We start from the raw sequence: 17,361 nt of genomic DNA, 5'->3' as shown, positions 1-17,361 counted from the left end.
AGTGCTGGCGCTCGCAAGGATGGTAGCCCTGCACGCTGCTACATAAATCAACTACAGCGCACTGCACTCAACTACACTTGACGTTATCCCGACGTGATGGCTGTATCAAAAGAGTACACATGTAAGCTTTATAAAATCAGATTGCCATTACCACAACCACAGCTGACGTTTCACGAACATTTAGAAAGCAGTTCCGAGGCCTGGCATGGCTCTGTGGTAGAATGCTTCATTTTCACGCCATATGCTTGAGTTCATTTCCTGCTGGAACCCTGACATTAATTTTTGGATGTGTATTCTCATCCATCCTGGGTAGTTTCTATCACCTGTGGCACATACCCGTATACCAAGATAGATAGATAGATAGATAGATAGATAGATAGATAGATAGATAGATAGATAGATAGACAGACAGATAGATAGATAGATAGATAGATAGATAGATAGATAGATAGATAGATAGATAGATAGATAGATAGATAGATAGATAGATAGATAGATAGATAGATAGATAGATAGATAGATAGATAGATAGATAGATAGATAGATAGATAGATAGATAGATAGATAGATCTGTGTGTTTTACAATACAACGTTTCTCACTCGTCATAGTAAGAGTGAAGTGGAACGCGCTCAATTCGTTCCTCGGTGTGTGCCCCTTCTTGTTTGTTTCCTGTCGGCCCGCTGAACGGTTTGCCGCTGCTGTGTCGGATTGCACAGACAAGCAACGCCGTATAGAGCAAGAGCGCCGCTTCGCTGCCTCTTCACACTAACAAGTTGCATGTAACTTTGGGCCTGTGGCGAGGAAATGAACAAACACGGCTCGGGTATGACCCGATTGGGTCAAAAAGTACGAAACCGGAATGCCATGTTCGCATAACGATGCCACAGCAACCTGATTAATGAGTCAATGTCCGGGCACCCTCGTTAGGCCTAGTCCAAGACTTCAGTGTCATAGTGGCGGTCTTGCTTTCTCAACAGATCTCAGCAGCGGCCGCTGGCTGAGCAGACACGATCGATAAAGACTCGAATGAAAAACTCGTGATTCGAATGCTACTACTACGCTTGTAGCCTAATCAATTGCTCATTTCGTTAAGTGGCTGTTACATGCCTGTGAATAAAAATGGGCTGTTCACGAATGTTTGTATGGTTTCCCATCATTATTAATTAGCGTAAGTGTGTTCCCCATCTAATTAATGTGTTCCCGTCTTCCCATGAACTTGCAATAAAATTTGTCACATTTTTCACCACCTTACCTTGGGGCTGCCACAGTATTCTTGTTCATATTGGTTTATTACGGAAGACTACATCGAATTATCGTTAACGCAAAGCATACGCTTCTCTTGAAGCACAGTGAATGGTACCTATGACAGCACGCAGAGCTTGCCCCGGCATACTATTTGTGCCAGCTAGTTGTGAATATACACGTTATAAAAACAAGCCTCACCTTTTGTTGATTCTCAATTAAGTAAACACCACGCCTAAATTTCCTCCAAGAATTCTCGAAACATCAAGAAAATAGGCTCGGTGAATTCTCCGCAAAATTGCACCAAGTCTTATTTAAATATATTTCGGCAGATAAACGCTCCTAGCTCCTAGCCCAGTGAAAGAGAATTATAAAGTTATGTGATGTATATTGTGCTGCACACAGGTCTTGTTCGGAAGTGTATGTAGATTCAGGCCTCCTCTGTTACTCATTGTGCTCAACGGAAGGCATGTATTGTTGCCGGGCCCCTTATAGAGAATGAAAAAAGTGGCATGTGTGTATCTCGTGCAAATGCTGCTACGAAGACACATACATTGGCTTTCTAAAAGGCACAAACCACGCAAATACTTAGAACGTGAACAAGTCTTGCTGTGTGGTTTATATTTACCACAGTTGTGCCGATAAACTTGCGTCAAAGAATTATACTAGCTCCAAGTAGCGACTAAAACGTTTGCTGCATATCAGCGTGGTCTAGCGGGAATAGGGAGAAGTAAGTGAATAAAGAGCTGCGTCAGCATTGCTGAAAGATCAAATTGTTCAAGCTTTGTCAAGCCTGTTTTAATTTATGCATGACACCCTATACTACGTTTGTGTAGTGTGCATGCCATATAACGATCACATTAAAAAAATTCACACTGAATCACTTCACCCTTCATCCGTCGTAGGCGATTGTATAAGGAACTTGCGAGCTCTTCACTATAGTATGGGGGCAACAGCGCCAATACTTTTTATTGTACCAAATTATACAAACATGTCGGTTACTTCAAGTAAACAGCGTCCTTCTCTGAAAGAGTAAATAAAGAGCAAGGTAAAGGCCAAGCTTAGTTCAGTACAGCCATGTGGGTATTGAAACTGCTGCTAGTCGAAACGGGATAAACATAAGCGTCATGGGAAAGAGGAAAGCAGGTTCGCTGTAGGTGATTCCATTGAAACCTACGGCCCCATTATCAGTGTCACTTGCAGGAACGATGTTGTTCATTCCTATCAGTATATCTTGACACGCAGACTCGTAGGAGACTCTCGCTGTCAGCGTTCCCACTGTTTTCTTGTACCTATTGAAGCAGGAGGTAGCGTTGGCTGCTTCGATCGAAGAGTTTTTGACACGCAGTTCATACGTAGTGCCCTTATTACCTGAAACGTACCACGCAGCAACAACAGTCGAGCTTGTTAATATAAGATTGGGCGATTCATCACACGCACATTGCTTTCGTGTATTTCGCCTAGTCCTCTTTGGGTGCTTTTGGTTGACAGGGATGTCCTCATTGTCTCAATCTATAGGCTTAGAGAGGAACCGCCACATTTTGCAGGTATAACGAAAGCAACATCTTTTGATTGGTTCACATGTTATGTCGAAGCTCTCAACAAAATACTTACAAATAACATGTACACTATTTTTTGCTTGGATTCACGATTCCTCCCGGTTGCCATCTGCAGGACAACCCCATCGCTACGGGCATTATCAAAATGCAACATAGCTGGTTGTATTTGCAAACTCTACATTCTGGATGCGACAGCAATCGCTCTCAAGACCTCTAGAGGCAAAATCGCTGTTCGATTTTTTGATGCTGAAATCGAGAGCCTTTTTTTAGCAAAGCGTTAATATAAATACATCATTCGTATTTTGTGCAACCTCGATATATATTATATTGTTATTGAAACCAGTAGGTTATTAAGAACAGTTTGAAAACTTCTAAAGGTCGCGCCACTACTCCATAAGACCACAAGTCATACTGAAATTGTCAAAACTAAACATTTTATATAGCCATGCGTAACTATTTGTAAAATAACGTGGTGTACTATTACAAGCAATTTCGCTCTCGAGAAAAAAACTCTTGAATATGTGTATTTCGCCGATACTGCAGCCGCCAACTTCCGCACTAAGCAAGCGGGACTGGCGTTCCAGTAGTAAGATAGGTAGATGTGTAATTTTATGAAAACCTTGTAACGCAACTCAAACTAAACAGAATAGCGTGCTTGATTTATTGCTTTGAATGCCTGTATTTTTACTGAATAAATTCAACCGCACTACAGTGAGAACTAGGCTAGCCTTCTCGAGAAATACATACTGCCAGCACAAATAAGAAGGGTGATTGCGTATTTTTTGCAGCCAAGCATATTGTAAACACTGGCTGCATAGGGTGACCCAGACAGAATGTTTTGAGGCTACACTTTTCTACATGAAGAAAAGAAATATTACAATGAAGCACTCCTAGCGTTCACATTTCACGCTCCTTTGAAGTAGTTCTTTCTTGCTGATGGGTACTCATGGTGAAGTTTCTGGCGTGCCGCTGCTTTAATTTTTTAGCTAATCTTCAATATTTTCATGTGACACACTTTTCTCGTTTTTCTTTCTAATATTTTCCAACTCACAAATTTTGGTGACGTAGTGCACGAAAGGCTCAGTCTCGTAACGAGCACAATAATTGTGGATGATATGGCCACACATTTGAAACTATTAATTTTGCCGGCTTTCATTCATAATCATCTCAGATGTCTTGAGGTGTCTGCACTGCACCTATTCATGATTTATCTCCCTCTTTTATTTATTCGGAGGTGTCATTGTCGGGTGCCTGCTACACTGTTGAGCTCGCCTTATTATATTCAGCAGGGTATTGTTGGTAACGTGCTGGACAAACTGCCGTGATGATCTAATTGTTTACAATTGATGTGAAAGCCTCATCCATCATTCAAACACAAAACTTGACATAGCTGTCCGCACGAGTATTGCCAAAAATCATCATCACATGAACAATCAATTCATCATGTCGTCACCGTGACGTCATAAACCGGCGTAATGTGTGACGTCATAATCACATCACATGGCGCACATTACGTCACATCACACAATGACGCCGTCCCATGAAGTCATCACTCGGTCAAACGTGGGCCAGTCATGGAGAAAGAACAAAAGTTGGTGACGCGGAGAAATTCTGCAAGTAATCGGATTCAGGGGGCAGTGCAATACTCCGTTAGCCGCAGAAATCTTTCGGAAGTGGCCGGGGAACATCAATATATCGAATCAGAAGTACATAAGGACGACTTCTATTTTCTTCTCGTGTTAAGTGAATGCATAAAAGACCATGTAAGGTTTCTGTTGTTTTTTTTCGGAGAGAATGACTTGGTAAAGCATGTTACCGTTATTATATAAGTGTAAAGCTAACACCTACGACGATTCAACGCAGTCAGGTGATGATATTATTTAGACTCACCATTTCCGGAATCATCAATGGCAACTACACCACACTTATTCTCGTTGTCTTGGTACAACAGTGTCTCCACGTGTAATGGAGCACCCCCTGCAAAAAAAAGCGTAAACATCCGTGGACAGACACAAATTTTGCAATGTCGTTTGCGTTTTTAACCGTGGGCTTGGACGAGTAGGGAAGGTGGGTGTTAACTATGAATTGTGTTAACACTCCAACTTTGGCCCCCAAAAGTTATGGCATGGCTCCAATGATATAATATTCACGCCAAATGAGCATGCGACCATACGCTCCTAAAGGAAAGTCGCATCCTCTGAGCGACTATGTCGGGTCACGGCCGGTCTGGAGGCGCGCCTCCAGACCGGCCGTGGTCGGGTCTATCTGTGAAGTTTTTGACAGATCTAACGAACTTTCGAACGCTTTATAATCTCATGTACATCACAATATGCCTATTCACTTTTCAAACAGCACTACACGTAACACAGTTTTGCAAACGTGTTCTCCTTATAGCTCTTTTCCATATTTGGAACATTGTTTTCATACCAGGGATTCTTTTTTTAGTGACCTAGGGTACACGTTTTTCAACTTAGCGCATGCCTAAACATGTGCTTCATTGGGCAAAGGTATGCAAGAGTCTACCTTATTCGGTATATTTCAAGCTCTACTGTGTCATTTTTGGCTCAATTACGTAAGTCCAACTCAATCCTTTCAAGACAAGTGGAGAACCTTTCATAACGGAGGCAACGAATAAAAATGAAATAAGCTTTAAATTGTTTGAGACGTCGATTTCAAAAACAGTGACCTTAATGTTGTCTTTCTAAGAACACTACACAGTTTTTCAACTTTTACATCGAAAGCTGTATGTGATCACAATAAGGGTCGCGTGCGCTTTAGTTGTCCGCTGCCTCCGCCCCCGTCCGTGCTCGTAACCACTAACGCGCGAAATAAGGAAGAAAGGAAAAATAGGTGGGTGAAAAACACCAAACACAACATTGAATTTGAACCCGGGTACCCTTAGTGCCAGTCCAGTATTCGACCACAATGTTACCCCTGTGCCTGAAACACAGTTGAAAACTGAACTTAGGCAGGCAGGGAAATGAATGGCGTTAATATGAGTCATAAAGAGCTTTAGAACAGCAATGAAACAACAAGGCATCACACAAAGCGAATTGCGTAACGAGTGGATAATAGCATGTTCCAACTCTATACAAAAGCTTGTCCTTGTTCACCCATATATAAACTGAAAAGCATACCCACTTTATCCATAATTATTCATGTTCGTCAGCCACAGCATAAAGCAATCACACAACATTATTTGCAAGTATGTAGCGGGTATCCTGCAAGTGTGCTTGTAGCAATTACCCGAAAATGCTTAACAAGGGCTCTAAAAGGCCACTCTTCTAGCGTTCGCTGTGACAGCGCTGCGCATTCCGCGCAGGCCTCATGTTTTCTTTCTTTTTTTATGAAGGAGCTGAACTAATGCACTCTTTGCGAAATGATATACCTACGGCGACACCGTTCCCAGCAAGCACTTCAGAATAAAGTTTTCCACTTATGACAGAACTGCCACAGGACTAGCAACTTGAGAAGGAGAAGACGCAGTTTTGGGTCATGCTCTCAACCATCTATTAGAGAGCGTAACAAGCACTGGACACGGCTGGCTTCACGCGCTCGTCTCACAGCTGGAGAATGTGTGCACGTGATGCTATCTTGTAACGATCGTCACGCCGTAAAGCATATGATGCATTGAAAAGAAAAAGATACCGTGGCCAGTGGTAAAAACCCACACGGCCATTATACTGAACAGTGCACACACACGAAATCAACAATGCAGGTCTATAGTAGATCATCTAACAAGGCGGGGGCTAGTAGTAGCGGGCTAGTAGAGTCCCGACGGTGATGCAGTCGTCCTCACGTGTAGGTGTCTGGCATGGTAGTGGCGTGGAAGCAGCAGGGGTCATGCAGAATGTCAGTGACCTACCGCTGGGTAGGCCGTCTTATAGCAAAGCACGTCTCATCAACACGAGACAAAGACCTTGCGACGCTCGCTGTCGCGTACGCCGAAGGAAGCTTGTAATATTGAACTACGTGCGTAGATGGGAGTTCTTTTACAACAGCAGGCCATGTTCGAACTCCTGCGAGGCAATGAATGTAAAGCGTTGCCAGCGTGAACTTTGTGCCGCGCTGCGGTTTTGTAGTCCTCCGGTCCTCCTGGCAACGTTGCAAACTGTCTCGCCTGCACGAGCCCTGTTTCTTTTGGTCGGTCCGTCGGTCCGTTCGTATTAAACTGGCACAACCCACCCAGAAGATTGGTCATGAGGTGGGCGGTGCGTTGCTGTATGAATGATTTTGTTTATATTCTCAAAATAGTTACAATAGATTGTTTTCTAAATAAAACATTCCTCTGGAGCACGATATCCTTATTTTCCTTTTCTTCCAGCGGTAGGCTGCTCCTTCATCTGCTCTCACTGGCTCGGCTTTGCGTCCTTCTTAGTCAATGAGAATTCTCGTACACGCTCCACCCATTGTTGTTTTCTGATGTTCATGCTGTTAAGCACTTTCCTGTTTTCAAGATAGTACAAGCTTTTTTTTAAAGTAGAATCGCCTTTCTACCACTGGTTATCAACATAAAATTTGAACTTCCCAACGAATTAAGAAAAAGACAATCCGGTACCAATAGTTAACTATGTAGAGCCATCTTAGTCAAAGGAGACCAACGTTTATGTTGAACGTGACCAGCCAGTTCACGTTCGTAGCAGAAGTAATGTAAATCGCACGCCAGAAGAATTGCACGCCCGTTCGTACACCTGGTCTGCGCCCACCCGCCGCATGTTCAACAGCTGTCGAACTCACTTCATTCCCTCCGCTGAACGATTAAGCACGAAGTTCTAGAAGTCAGGTCGGTGTCCCCTCCGGCTCCTGCTGCATTAGTTACGCTAAGGTTGTGGACAAGACTCCCCAAGCGATACCTGTGCTTCCTTCGAGGAACGCTAAAGCCGCCGCTAGGCTTCCCTTTTGCCAAGCTGTTGGGCTGGCAACATATTGTCCCGGGGTCGTGACGTCGATGAAGGGAGTGGACTGTTGATCGAAGATCAAACTGTTTTATTTTCTCGAACTTGTGGCCGGTCAACGAAAAGTCTTATTACAACAATACACACTGCCACTGATAGCGGCGAAAAAAGCATCGGCCATTGATGACCTGACGAGCTGTGAAAGACGTTGGAATTTATGGATGTGTCCTCGAACATTGCAGCCTTATCACTGGTCGTCACGAAAGCTCTCGAGCAATCTCGAGTGTTCATGTCTTGCGAGCAGTCATAACAGAATGATATACAATAACTGCGAACCTTCTCTAATAAGCTGCGAAAAGAGTGCCGAGCGTTCCCGACAGGTTCTGTCGGTGAAAACCGAATAGAACGAGAGTTAAAATAAAAAACGTGCGTGCCAGTAAGTATACTTCATCCATAGGTCCCCAGCAGCGGACATTTGTCCCCTGGTGCTCATCATCCAGCCATTTCAGTAGCTGCCCCGTCAATGGCATCTGGCGACATGGGTGCAACCTGTCCTAGTGAATCAATGACGCACATCCGACAACCCGCTCTTGTCGCCAGCCAGTCCAGTCGTGCTTTTTCGACGCACCTCCACCTAGGTTACGGACGTCGCGCACAGCTCTATTTTTTTTTTGTCGCCACGCTCCTTCTCCGCGACGTTTCTCGCTGCCATCAGTGCGTCAACAGGTTCTTGCACGAAAGCAGCAAAAGTAGTCATGGCTGTCCGCGAGGCAATGACAGCGACGTTATCAAATTGTGAAAGCCTCCAGGGAAGACCGCCGATTGTAAAAGACGGGTTTGTGGATGATGTTCCCGTATCTGCTCTTGTCGTAAATGGAGTCGCCGTATTCGTTGCCGGCAAAAAACAGCCGTTTGCTACGAAACTTGACGATACCATCATCAGGGATGCCACTCCGTATAGTTAGAGCCTAAATTATTCATCTTATGGCAGTTTGCACCTCGCGCGTGGTCAATCAGGACGCTCTATACGACGTCGAACTCATAATTTCTACAAGCCCTCACGAAGTCATATTGGGGTGGAATTTTCCATTCCGCCACAACGCCTTTATTAGTCGCGCGACAGCCAAACCTGGACTATCAATGCTCTCAAATTTCAAGCCGGCAGACTGTTCATTAGCTTCGAGCAAGATTCTTATCAAAAAACGATACGTAATGGCCTCTAGGCTCGTCGGCAGCAGTGTCAGTCTACTCCGCCAGTCGCATCATTCCCGTCGCGATTGTTTCGCCTCCTGACCGCATTTGTTCTAAGAAGGGCTTGCTGCTTCAATTTGTGGCCGTACAGGACAATTAATGCAGCTACGCTGTTTGTTTGTTTGTTTTTTCAACTCATTCCTGCACATTTTTACGATGGCACGAGGGGCGTGTCAGTCAGTCAGCCGGTCGGTCGATCAGTCGGTAAGTCAGTTTATTTTCCTTAAAAACCATTAGGGGTGAGTTATCATAAATAAGTTACCATTTTAAACATTCGTTCATATTACTAGCAAACATATATGTACAACAAATAATACACGTAACCAACATATAATACTAAACGCACTCAGAGGTTACTGGTTTGAAGATGATCAGTTACATGTTGCGCAGATGAAAATGAGCATATCATGCCGACAATGGCAGAGGGAAGGTCGTTTCAGTCGTTCGTTGCGCGGGAAAGAAATAACGAGGGAAATGTTAATGTTCGAGCGCGTATCAACAAAGCTGCTCCGTTCAACTTGTCCTGAGTGATATACTTATTGCGGGTTTGGTGTAGGGTGATTGATGCAGCATTTAATTGTGAAAAAATTTATGGTGAAGACAAAGAGGAGAAATGCGCTGACAAATAACCATTAATGGAAGGCTGGTAGTCATTTTAGGGACATGACGCTGATGTCTTACGAATACGAAGGAGGAGTGAAGCGAGCTGCACGTTTTTTGAAGCAATTTCGGAGCGTTGATAAGGCATGCTTGATACCGGTTGGAGATTTCGGGTGCATATTCTAATTTCGGTCGTACTAGTGATGTTTAGGCAAATACACTTACATGCATTGGATTGCTTTTCAGGTGAAGCTTAAGGAAACGTAAGGTTTTGTTAGACAATGAAGGGATGTTTCGGACATGCGTACGCCAGAGCATGTCGCTAAGACACAGTTCCACAATATTTATGAGAGTTCGTTCATTTTAGGAGCAAGGTGGTCAAAGGGATAATTATCTACAAGAATAGGAGTAAATTGATGCTAGATGTCGATGGCATGGTTTTTCATTTATTTACGTTCAATGTTATTAACCATGTGAAACATCATGTGGAAACATTAGCAAGATCCTTCTCTAAGGTTAACTGGTCAGAAGTGTTTAGTACTGGGTGGTAGACAAAGCAGATACCTGCTAACATACGTATAATATTGGTTATATGCGAAGGTAAGTTTTTTATATAGATTAAAAATAGTAGCGGACAAAAGGATGCAGCGTTCAGGTACGCCGGCTGTTATTGAAATGGTAGTACGCGGGTTTTTGTTTATAACGACCCATTGTGATCGATTGGTCAGGAACTCTGTTATACATCTTTTGACGGTGGCGTGTACAGTCATTTAGGAAAGTTTAGCTAGCAATCGCGAAACTTTTCCGGCAGAGTGGAACCTCTCGAAGACGCACAAGCGATGGGCACAACCGACGACACGCACCGTTTCAGTTCTGCTATTGCTGACTACCTTAAATCGGTACAGCGCTGCCAGCTACTGTGCCTGTTGGAAGAATGTCATACTTGTTATTATGTTGTGGAAATTCGTCTCGGGTGCACACCCTTTTCGCGAATCACATCGTCTCTGGCACCGAACGACTACTGGACCGCGTTTATACCATATATGCCGCATAGCGTCGTGTAATAAAGGAACATCTCAACGCCATGCTTAAACGCAGTTTTATTCCTCGGCCAGATTGCGCCTGGAACTCCTGTCCTTTTCGTTGTGAAAAAAGGCTGTTCGATCGATTTGTATAGACCATCAATGGCTCAAGAAGATCAATGTCAAGGACGTTTGCCCCTGCCGTGAATAGATGACGCGATTGACAGACTACCAAAGCACGATTATTCTCCTCTCTCAATTTGCACACATGGTATTAGCAAGTACCCATGACTTATAACGCTAAAGCGAAGACCACTTTTGTCAAGCTTGACGGCTTGTACGAATTTTTCATTATGACGTTTAACCTCTGTAATGCCAATGAACACCTTTACAAATGTCAGGAAGTATCTATCATGGTGTAATAAAAGCTCGACAACATTACATGCAGGGCTAGAACTTATCATTTCGTAATCAATAAATTATTGTTTTTACAATTTACAGTGAAAACATGGCAATGCCTTAGAGCCAGCAGACGTATTTTGTCGAATAAATCCCGTACTTTCACTTAAGCTGGGTATTACGACGTCATTCATTCGTTTCCGGAATGCGCATATGTCCTCATTGCTTCCCACAAAAATGCAGTGGACCTTTATTGTGCATCTCCTCATTCGACTCTATCCGTTGATTTCTTCAAGAGGTACGAAGAATGAAGTGGTTTCTGTCAAAAATTAAGGTGCCCTGTCCTAAAGAATCTTTTACTGCAATAAATATTTTGCAGTAGAATAAGTAGAAAGACTGAGAAAACATTTTTATGGAAAAACTATTTGCGTCTGATTTTTTTTTTCAGCTAAAGTACGATATAGTGAGAATGTTTGAAGATAAATGTCAAAAATAAAAGGCAGCTATAAGATACATACCACGGTAGGTGACTTCCATCACATCATAAGGCTTCATAGTGAATGTTGCTGTTGTACTATGCCTGAGATGACCGTGAAGAAACTGCATCCATTCACTGAAGAAGAAATGAGCTACTGAATTTGGATATACATTTATACACAATTTTGGGCCATTGCAATTTACCTCCTGATAAACTTTCGATAGCCAAGAAATCTCCGAAATTCCACGTCTTCCCCCTGAATATTATCAATGATGTATACATTGCAATCATAGCGTCTCGCCGTTGTAGTCGTCATGTACAACCATATTGGCTCCCTTTTGTTCATAAACTGAAAGTACAACACAAAGCAAGATGCACGTGAAATAACGTGAATAATGTTTCGTATATACCGAGCTGGCATTTTTTCTTGAGTGCGTTCGCCGTTCTCTGTATTAACAGAAGTGCCGCGTCAGAAGATTGATCAGAAATATTCCATAGCTTCTCTTCAGTGTAGCTCCGATCACGAAGGCTACTATACGTGAATTGGTGTTTCTAATGCCCACATTCTATCTATCAAAGGTCGGTTAACTCCCTCATGAGTTCCCTCACTCGGCCTCACTCAGGCTCAGGTCGAGCCGTGATTCTGAGTCTGAGAGAGTCCAGGTGAGTATTAGTCCTGGTTGGTGCGGTGCGCGAAAACTTTCCTGAGTGTGAGTCCGAGGGAGCCAAAAACGCAAAATATTTTTATGAGTGAGTCAGAATGAGCTCCACAGTTTTTGCAGGGTCTTTTAGCATTGTTACGGCTAAAGTAGGCTCATACCCGTTGCAATATATTGCAAAATTGCAAAGGTCGCTAGCACTTTGCCTTCAACAGTACAATGCGGTGGCGTATTCGGGCCCCGTGCTGATAGTCCTTAACCATGTTGCAGGTAAAGTAATATTTGCGCGCGTAAGCTTGCGCCTTTAAAACTACCGTAGAACGCCTACTAGATGGGCAGCTGCTAAGTCCCCACTATGCCACAGTTCTTCCTTATAACTAATTAGCGAAGCGCCCATTACTAGTCCTTAAGATACCACACACTCTAGCACAGCTGCACACTCTGTAGTTGGTGGACAGCTTACAACTATCCTCTTGTTGCGCAATTCCCAACGTTTGGCGCCTGGTATGGTTCTAGGCTTCTAGAATGCATTATCACGTCTGCTGAAGAGGCTCCTTTTACTACTTGGTATTCATGTAGCGTGTACTAATTAACTGAATCTATCACCAGTCTTCACAGGATAAATACACATAACTAGTCTCACATAATTGTGCCATTGAAGAACCTAGCAACGAAACCTCTCAGGACTGAGCCCTTCAATTGACGACCTTTTTTTTTCATTAAAGCAATACACACAACATAAGCAGTTACCACGCAGAGTATACTGATTGAAGCGAGCACCGTTGTAAACGTTGATAGTCTACCGGTGAGACACATTATCACTTACATGTGCATTATGGTGCATTCCTATGGTCTCGCTGGTTTGATCTCGAAAAACGTTATTACTTTGTCCCCCCTTCATGGTTGGCTGCACCACAGCAGGACCATCTAGCCAACACCTACCATCACATCGGGGACCCTATGGACACCCTAAACTTGGGTCTGTTTGTCTGCACTCCTAAGATCGGATCTGCGCATGCTAGTCAATGCTGTACCAGCGCTGCCCAAGCAAGGGCGCTCTCCAAACGAGTGGTGCAAGGCGGCTAAGGTGTCACATTTGGTAAATGAGTTAGTTAACTAAACGTCATCATAAAGGTTGCACAAAAAGGCTGCTTTGAGATACGTTCTGTGTAAAGCAATCTTTATCGATGTTTGGAGCTGACTCGAAGATCGCATCCGCGACCTTCGAGTCAGCTCCAAACATCGCAACCACAAGACCAAGGCAACTGACTCTTGCGAAAGTCATCTCGAAGGATATTACTAATGCACAAGGCGACATTGCTAACGAAGGCTTACCTCTTTCATATCAGGGGTGTGCCCTGAAGAAATGGAGCCATCTGATTCTAGGAGCCCAATTAGTAAAACGAACACATACACGTATGGTGCAGTAGTTCCGTTTTGATACATGGCGAGATATTTGTTTTTCCTCTGGTGAAACGGTGGGCTGCTTCCCGCAAATCGACAAAAACGAGTGATCGTCGCAACAAAATCCTGGTTTGAAGAGCTTGCCAGGATAGGCGCCAGTCTGCATAATGATATTATGCAAGCAGAAAAACTTAATTTGTACAGGGAAGGCTCACAAGGACAAGGCCAAAAAGGCCGTTCGCCTTCAGCAAACGAGCCCACGAACAATAGTTTTAACATAGTAAATTTGTTTATTATGCCTTGTTCTCGAGAACGAATAGTATGTGGGCTATCATGTGCTATGGGTTCAATAGCATTTCGCATTGTAATGAAAACGTAACCTCTATAACAGTGAATAATGCGTATACAGCCGCACTTCTGACCCCCGACCAAGCTTTTTATGTTGTTGTTTTTACTGCATTATTTGATTTGCCTACTGCATTGTAAGTACCAGTTAAAAGAACACCGCTGTGTACCTGTAAAAATAGTCGAAGAGAATAACTCGTCACTTCTGTTGCTGAGCGTCTTTCAAGCCATTAAATGTGGCACTAACAATAGCATGGTATGGGCGTAAGGGGAATGTTTCATGTATGAATTGCCCACTCGTCACAGATTCGATAAGTTACAGGTTATTATACTGAGACAAGGACACGCTTAACATCAAAACACATTTAATACGCACACGCACGGCACTCTAATAATGCACAAAAATACAGTTATTCTTGAAAATAATGATGTAAAAACTAACACTAAAAAATAAAGCTCCTGCATGTCAACGCTAAATAATCTCGCCGAGTGTTTTCTAACAAGAGATCCCTATATTGTGGCCTGGTCGTTCCTGATCCGAAAGGATGACCATTGGCCGCGAGGGCCTAAACTAGAGGAGCCTGCGCTGCGATGGGTTTGACGTCGAATATAGAGTGTAGTTGTGGAATTCGGCAGCTTTGCTTTCGCAGCACCACTGGCATCATCCCCTGTGACTGCAGCGGTTTTTAGTCGCTATTGTACGATCCAAATCAGGCATGGGAGTGCCCCTGGGGGCATCGATTTGTAGTTTTCTCACCCGTATTTTCACGTCTTATCGCTCCTTTAAGTATTGAGCTTCAAAACAAAAAGAATCACGCACGGTGTCCACAGCAAAAGCGCAAAAAAAATGCGGTGTTTTAGCAGACATCCTATGAGTGACGTCATCACGTAGGTGGCGTCACGGTATGTTCTCAAGGCCAATACTTGTTTTCTCAGAGTCCGGAATCTGTTGCGTTCCATCCCTGTCGGGATTCTCGACGCTCCTGTCGTCGACCTATGCGCCTACTTGTCTGTCTGTATATCTGTGCGTCCATCCGTCGGTACATCTAGTGAACACTCCAAGTACCGCCATCTCGCATGTTTTCATCATATCTTCATCATGTAGAAGTACCACCATCCTGTGGACCTTCCAAGGACTAAACGAGAGGTGACTACCTACTACTACCGTTACTACTACTACTACTACTACTAGTACATACATACATACATACATACATACATACATACATACATACATACATACATACATACATACATACATACATGCCTACATACATACATACATACATACATACATACATACATACATACCTACATACATACATACATACATACATACATGCCTACATACATACATACATACATACATACCTACATACATACATACATACATACATACATACATACATGCCTACATACATACATACATACATACCTACATACATACATACATACATACATACATACATACATACATACATACATACATACATACATACATACATACATACATACATACATACATACATACATACATACATACATACATACATACATACATACATACATACATACATACATACATACATACATACATACATACATACATACATACATACATACATACATACATACATACATTCATACATACATACATACATACATACATACATACATCGCGGAAGCATGACCCACGGCTTAAGGAGGCTCGCTCCTAAAACGTACTTATTATCATCGTCAACGACGAATATACCACACGTGTTGTTCGAGCTTTGGAATGTGAATGTATCGGTATCAAAAAGAGCGCCACGGTCTGCAAGAAAGATGCAATTACCATGGCCACTCAAAGAAATTCGAAGTAGCTCATCACGCTTCAATGCTTTCAAAGAAATTTTTTTGTTCTTCCAACCCTCGCTGGCAGGCACTTGCTGGGACCTTGCACAGTTACTTATTGTCGCACCGATAGTAAACACCTCACAAAAAGACGTTCACGCTCCAGCGAAACCAAAATTGCAATAAAGCGGTTAAAATTAGGTAGGGTAGTGTGGGCAACTGCCGAGATAACGCGGCTAACAAACAAGTCTTACGAGTGAAGCAAAAAAAATTACAGCATATCCACGGAGTGAATGGTGATAAGTGGGGCGAAGCGTCTGTCAGTCTGTTCGTTCTTGCTTCCATTCATTCGTGCGTCCATTCGTGTCCATCCGTCCATCTAGTCAAGGCTTTAATTACCACCATCCCGTACCTTTCCATCATATACAAGTACCGCCATCCAGCGGACGTTCCAAGGACGAAAGGAGAGGTGCCTACCTACCACTACTATTATTACTACAACTAAAACAAACATCGTGGACGCACGACCCCTGGCTTAAGGAGTTCCGCACCAAAAAAGGAAACGAAGTAGTGGGTGGCTCTCGGTTGTACGCTTCAGACGTATCTGATTACCAGAAAAAGCGTCGGACGTGTTCATGAGCACAAAGAACATAGTTCTGTTATGTTAGAGTTATCACCATGCCTGTATTTCATTTTCTGTTATTGTCATGCCATCATTCTGGCGCAAATACATCTGGCGCAAATACAATTTGAAAGTTCGCAATAGTAGAGGTCCTGCCTAACTACTCGCTTGGAAATATCTGCTTCCAGTTATCTGCCAATAGTCCTCACCGAAAATCTTCATGAATAGGCCTCACTGGGTGCCAGTCGGGGAATAGTGCGCGCCTCACAAATGTTCTCTGACATCAGCAATACCTGCTTGACCTCTGCAGCGTCACGCTGAAGCACCGACTACGACAAACCACAGGAAAGGCCGTTTGGACATGAATACTCGGATTGGAACTCACGTTTATCTTAAAATCAACCTAAAATATGTTATAGGCTACGCTGGGCACTAATAATGGCCACAAGTTCTTACACAGGCACGACCCTCAAACAACAGGAGCCTTTCGAGTTTCCAAATATGCCGTCAGGGGACCTTTAAGGGTCGCCCAATTTTCGCCAGAGAGGCTTATCTTTTAATAGCAATATTAGAGATAGACTTATTTTTTTACGGGTACTGTCAGCCCTTACATAGCGCTTTTACAGGAGTGGAAAAAGAAGTACAAGAAAACACAGCGATCCTTCGAAGAACAGAACATAGTTAACAATTATAATCAGAAGTAACAAATTAGAGGACAAGAATGAAGTTTTCAAAAAACCGCAACCAAAAACGCAACCAAGAACTTAATCATTGAATGCACTAGAACATGCAGAAACAAATAAAAACAATATTAATTACAAATGAGGATATGTGCTAGGTGTTTTAAAACATTATGGATGAGCTTGAAACGGCTTCACTGCTCAAACAATTCCATTCATTGATAGCTTTTGGAAAAAAGCTATACTTAAAACAATCAGTGGAAATAGCAGGTGCAGGAATAAACATTGAATCGCGATGTCTAGAAGTTTCAGTTCGAAAAATATCGAAATATTCAGCATACCTTATATGAACACGGTCATTAATATTGAGG

At 43.0% G+C, this 17,361-nt stretch overlaps 2 long non-coding RNA genes across 2 annotated transcripts; both read right to left on the bottom strand.

The window, feature by feature from the left end:
• Positions 1-2,175: 2,175 nt before the first annotated feature.
• LOC142787046 (uncharacterized) lies at positions 2,176-4,779 on the bottom strand. Its single transcript, XR_012889230.1, has 2 exons — positions 4,693-4,779; positions 2,176-2,614 (listed from the first exon to the last, which is right to left on the bottom strand). It is a non-coding gene; the product is annotated as an uncharacterized LOC142787046 (long non-coding RNA).
• Positions 4,780-11,486: 6,707 nt separating this feature from the next.
• Positions 11,487-13,659, bottom strand: LOC142787045 (uncharacterized). Its single transcript, XR_012889229.1, has 3 exons — positions 13,442-13,659; positions 11,651-11,796; positions 11,487-11,582 (listed from the first exon to the last, which is right to left on the bottom strand). It is a non-coding gene; the product is annotated as an uncharacterized LOC142787045 (long non-coding RNA).
• Between the last annotated feature and the right edge of the window lie 3,702 nt (positions 13,660-17,361).

The sequence above is a fragment of the Rhipicephalus microplus genome, unplaced genomic scaffold, assembly GCF_043290135.1.
Source record: "Rhipicephalus microplus isolate Deutch F79 unplaced genomic scaffold, USDA_Rmic scaffold_42, whole genome shotgun sequence".
NCBI lineage: Eukaryota > Metazoa > Arthropoda > Arachnida > Ixodida > Ixodidae > Rhipicephalus > Rhipicephalus microplus.
The sequence above is the reverse complement of the archived record's forward strand: the minus strand, read 5'-3'. Positions and strand labels throughout refer to the sequence as shown.